We start from the raw sequence: 5,404 nt of genomic DNA on the forward strand, positions 1-5,404 counted from the left end.
TATTTTTAGCCTATGTTTTGGATCTAATTTATGTGCGTTTTTCGCTGTGTTGGGACGGAATTACGCTTGTTTTCTATGTTTTCAGGTTCTTTGGAATAAAAGAGGTCTCGGGTCCAGAAATTCAACAAAAGACGAGCTGAGCCAAAGAAAAACACAATGTGTGAGGATTTGTGTATATCTGGCTGCGGCTAGACACATCTTGGCCGCGGCTAGATCATGAAATAAACTGCAAATCGTGGATGCTACAGTCGCCGCGGCGAGGGGGAGTCTCGCCGCGACCATTTAAGAGATACAGAGAGACCCTTATTTTGCAATTATCTCGCCGCGGCAAGAGGAAGCTTGGCCGCGGCGAGATCCCGTACGGACCAGGGGCAATTTCGTCCATCGAACCCTAAATTTTAGTTATAAATAGAAAACTGCGATTGGAAGTCTGGTAGAGCGATCAGAAACCCTAAAATACAGCAGAGAGCGGCAGGAAGAGCACAGAGATTCAAGCGACGATCCGAAATTCATCCACCAACAGTTCTTTTCTTTATTCCTCTTTAATTTCTTTATGTTGAATATTGCTTTAGGAATGGTTATGGATTTGTTTCTGAACTAAATTTCCCATTTAGGGAGGATGATGATTGTTGTTTAATGTTTTGCCTAGTTAATGTTTAATTACCATTCCTCAATTCTTGTTTGTGAAATTATCTTAATGTGTGTTTAATTTCATGTTTAAGATTGATCACCTTGTGCATGCTCTATGATCTCAATTCGAAATCTAAAAAGTGAGAATTGAGAATGCTAAAATTGGGATAATCGATGTTCTATGTGAAACGAAAGTATTCACATGACTTATGTGACGAGTAGATTATTACTTAATGCTGATTTCATGTTAGTTTAATTAAGGAATTAATTAGATAACATGTGATTTAGAATCTAGAAGATCTGAAAAGAGCTAGGTTATTTCATAATCTGTCATTCACTTCAAGAATAGGATAGTAATTAAGCATTAACGATTTGGGTAAACAACAACAGGATTCTCCTCCCTATCATCTCATATTGCTTAAACTTTAACTGTGTTTTGTGTTTTCTGAATTACTTTACTTTTCTGAAATCATAATTGTTTTCGACTTGCCAAATAGAATTATAAGTATAGTTTAGTGGTATTTAGTCCAATTCCCTGTGGGATCGACCTCACCTGTGTGAGATTTACTACTTGATTGCGTATACTTGCGTAGTGTTTATAAATTATAGCAACAAGTTTTTGGCGCCGTTGCCGGGGAGTTTTTTAAAGATTAATATTACATAAAATTATACTAACTTCTACTTTGGTATATTTTCTCTTGCTGATTTTCTAACCTTTTTCTTGCAATATTTTCTTGATCTATTTCAGGAATCCTAAGTGTATGCGCCGTCAAGGACAAGCAGTCATATTACCAGTTGATCCTGAAATCGAGAAAACTTGCAGGAGGAATCGAAAGAACAAGAGGCAAGAAAGAGTTTCAGCAACTGCTGAAACATCAGAAATCATGGCTGCCAATGTGAACAATAATGCTGGAAACAATGGGGGTAATAACGGTAATAATGGAGGCGACGTGGAAGATCAAGCTAATGGCCGTAGCTTGAGAGATTACATTCTCCCTACTCTGACGGGAGTGCAGTCATGTATCAGGCCACCGGCAGTGGATGCAAACAACTTTGAGATTAAGCCTGCCATCCTTCAAATGGTGCAGTCTTCAGTTCAGTTTGGTGGCCTCCCTTCTGAAGATCCTAATCTGCATCTCTCTAACTTCATGGAACTTTGTGAAACTTTTAAAGTTAATGGAGTTAGCGATGATGCCATTCGACTGAGACTGTTTCCATTCTCACTCAGAGAACGAGCCAAGAGTTGGTTAAACTCTTTGCCACCCAACTCTATTGCCACCTGGAATGATCTGGCAACAAAATTCTTGTCAAAGTTCTTTCCTCCAGCCAAGTCTGCAAAGCTGAGAGGGGAAATCAACAACTTCTGCCAACAAGATAATGAATCTCTCCATGAGGCTTGGGAGAGGTTTAAAGATCTGATTAGGAGATGTCCTCATCACGGTATAGAGAAGTGGATGCTGGTTCACAACTTCTACAACGGGTTGGTTGGTAATACTAGAACTCTAATAGATGCAGCAGCGGGCGGAGCTTTTATGAGAAAGAGTGCTAATGAGGCGTATGATCTATTGGAGGAGATGGCTCTAAACAATCAGCAGTGGCCAACTGAGAGGAGTCAATCTAAGAAGGTAGCTGGTGTGTTAGAAGTTGATGCCTTCACAAAGTTAACAGCCCAGGTTGAGGCATTGACAAAAATAATTGCAGGGCAAGCTAAACAAGCCCAAATTGTTTGTGAGTTATGTGGAGGAAGTCATCACTTTTCGGAGTGTCAAGCAGATGTGGATGATTTGCCAATGGATGAAGCTAAGGCCATTGGAAATTTTTCACAGAACAACAACAACAACAATTATGGGTTCAACCAGGGTAACAACCAGGGTATCATAATTAACAAATATGCCCCTATAAACTCTTTCTTTACAATTTCGCCCTTACTTAGTGAAAAATTCACAAAAAGACATAGTCTAATTTGAGAATTATAATTGATTAATCAAAACCAATTACATGAGTCTTACAAGCAATATTATCTCAACTAGTGGGGGGACCATGGGTCTATATAACCGAGCTTCCAATAAGTAGATCAAGAATTTAGCACTAAAATTCACTAACTTATTAATTCTTCGTTGAATCCACGCATAGAACTTAGAATTGCACTCTCAGTTATATAGAATGCTCTATATGTTCCACCATATAGACACATCATTAGTTATCCATTGTTATAATCCTAATTTGATCAATGATCCTCTATATGAATGATCTACACAGTAAAGGGATTAAATTACCGTTACACCCTACAATGTATTTATTCCTTAAAACACTTGACCCCGTATAAATGATATTTCAGCTTATGTGAAATGAGTACTCCACCATTTATGTTCGTTTGGTCAAGCTCGAAGGAGATCATCCTTTGCTTACTATTCGCCAGATAGAAGCTATAGATTCCATGTTTATGATAGCGCTCCCACTCAATTGCACTACCGTGTTCCCAAAATGTACATATCACCCCGACCTAAAAGTAGGCTTAACTAACGAATCAAAGAACACGAATAGCCTCTCGAGATTGAGCCTAATCATATCAGGATTAAGATCATTTAATCTAGGATCAACTAGGCGATATTGACTTGAATAGATATTACGGTAAGTTTAATAAATCTAAGTCAAAGTTCAATATCGGTCCCTTCCGATGCATACTCCATGCATCCAACCTGAGCTTTACTTTAACCAATGCTCTGGAAAGAACATAGCATTTCTCCAAATGCAAGTAAACTCTGTTGTAATTATCATATCAGTAAAACCCTATGTCTGTGTTAGGCTATTTTTAGCCTATGTTTTGGATCTAATTTATGTGCGTTTTTCGCTGTGTTGGGACGGAATTACGCTTGTTTTCTATGTTTTCAGGTTCTTTGGAATAAAAGAGGTCTCGGGTCCAGAAATTCAACAAAAGACGAGCTGAGCCAAAGAAAAACACAATGTGTGAGGATTTGTGTATATCTGGCTGCGGCTAGACACATCTTGGCCGCGGCTAGATCATGAAATAAACTGCAAATCGTGGATGCTACAGTCGCCGCGGCGAGGGGGAGTCTCGCCGCGACCATTTAAGAGATACAGAGAGACCCTTATTTTGCAATTATCTCGCCGCGGCAAGAGGAAGCTTGGCCGCGGCGAGATCCCGTACGGACCAGGGGCAATTTCGTCCATCGAACCCTAAATTTTAGTTATAAATAGAAAACTGCGATTGGAAGTCTGGTAGAGCGATCAGAAACCCTAAAATACAGCAGAGAGCGGCAGGAAGAGCACAGAGATTCAAGCGACGATCCGAAATTCATCCACCAACAGTTCTTTTCTTTATTCCTCTTTAATTTCTTTATGTTGAATATTGCTTTAGGAATGGTTATGGATTTGTTTCTGAACTAAATTTCCCATTTAGGGAGGATGATGATTGTTGTTTAATGTTTTGCCTAGTTAATGTTTAATTACCATTCCTCAATTCTTGTTTGTGAAATTATCTTAATGTGTGTTTAATTTCATGTTTAAGATTGATCACCTTGTGCATGCTCTATGATCTCAATTCGAAATCTAAAAAGTGAGAATTGAGAATGCTAAAATTGGGATAATCGATGTTCTATGTGAAACGAAAGTATTCACATGACTTATGTGACGAGTAGATTATTACTTAATGCTGATTTCATGTTAGTTTAATTAAGGAATTAATTAGATAACATGTGATTTAGAATCTAGAAGATCTGAAAAGAGCTAGGTTATTTCATAATCTGTCATTCACTTCAAGAATAGGATAGTAATTAAGCATTAACGATTTGGGTAAACAACAACAGGATTCTCCTCCCTATCATCTCATATTGCTTAAACTTTAACTGTGTTTTGTGTTTTCTGAATTACTTTACTTTTCTGAAATCATAATTGTTTTCGACTTGCCAAATAGAATTATAAGTATAGTTTAGTGGTATTTAATCCAATTCCCTGTGGGATCGACCTCACCTGTGTGAGATTTACTACTTGATTGCGTATACTTGCGTAGTGTTTATAAATTATAGCAACAAGTTTTTGGCGCCGTTGCCGGGGAGTTTTTTAAAGATTAATATTACATAAAATTATACTAACTTCTACTTTGGTATATTTTCTCTTGCTGATTTTCTAACCTTTTTCTTGCAATATTTTCTTGATCTATTTCAGGAATCCTAAGTGTATGCGCCGTCAAGGACAAGCAGTCATATTACCAGTTGATCCTGAAATCGAGAAAACTTGCAGGAGGAATCGAAAGAACAAGAGGCAAGAAAGAGTTTCAGCAACTGCTGAAACATCAGAAATCATGGCTGCCAATGTGAACAATAATGCTGGAAACAATGGGGGTAATAACGGTAATAATGGAGGCGCCGTGGAAGATCAAGCTAATGGCCGTAGCTTGAGAGATTACATTCTCCCTACTCTGACGGGAGTGCAGTCATGTATCAGGCCACCGGCAGTGGATGCAAACAACTTTGAGATTAAGCCTGCCATCCTTCAAATGGTGCAGTCTTCAGTTCAGTTTGGTGGCCTCCCTTCTGAAGATCCTAATCTGCATCTCTCTAACTTCATGGAACTTTGTGAAACTTTTAAAGTTAATGGAGTTAGCGATGATGCCATTCGACTGAGACTGTTTCCATTCTCACTCAGAGAACGAGCCAAGAGTTGGTTAAACTCTTTGCCACCCAACTCTATTGCCACCTGGAATGATCTGGCAACAAAATTCTTGTCAAAGTTCTTTCCTCCAGCCAAGTCTGCA

General features: G+C 38.6%; 1 non-coding gene across 1 annotated transcript; it reads right to left on the reverse strand.

The window, feature by feature from the left end:
* Positions 1–1,967: 1,967 nt before the first annotated feature.
* On the reverse strand, positions 1,968–2,074 carry LOC133033792 (small nucleolar RNA R71). Its single transcript, XR_009685855.1, has one exon. It is a non-coding gene; the product is annotated as a small nucleolar RNA R71 (small nucleolar RNA).
* Positions 2,075–5,404: the final 3,330 nt, after the last annotated feature.

The sequence above is a fragment of the Cannabis sativa genome, chromosome 1 (assembly GCF_029168945.1).
Source record: "Cannabis sativa cultivar Pink pepper isolate KNU-18-1 chromosome 1, ASM2916894v1, whole genome shotgun sequence".
In the NCBI taxonomy this organism is placed as follows: Eukaryota; Viridiplantae; Streptophyta; class Magnoliopsida; order Rosales; family Cannabaceae; genus Cannabis; species Cannabis sativa.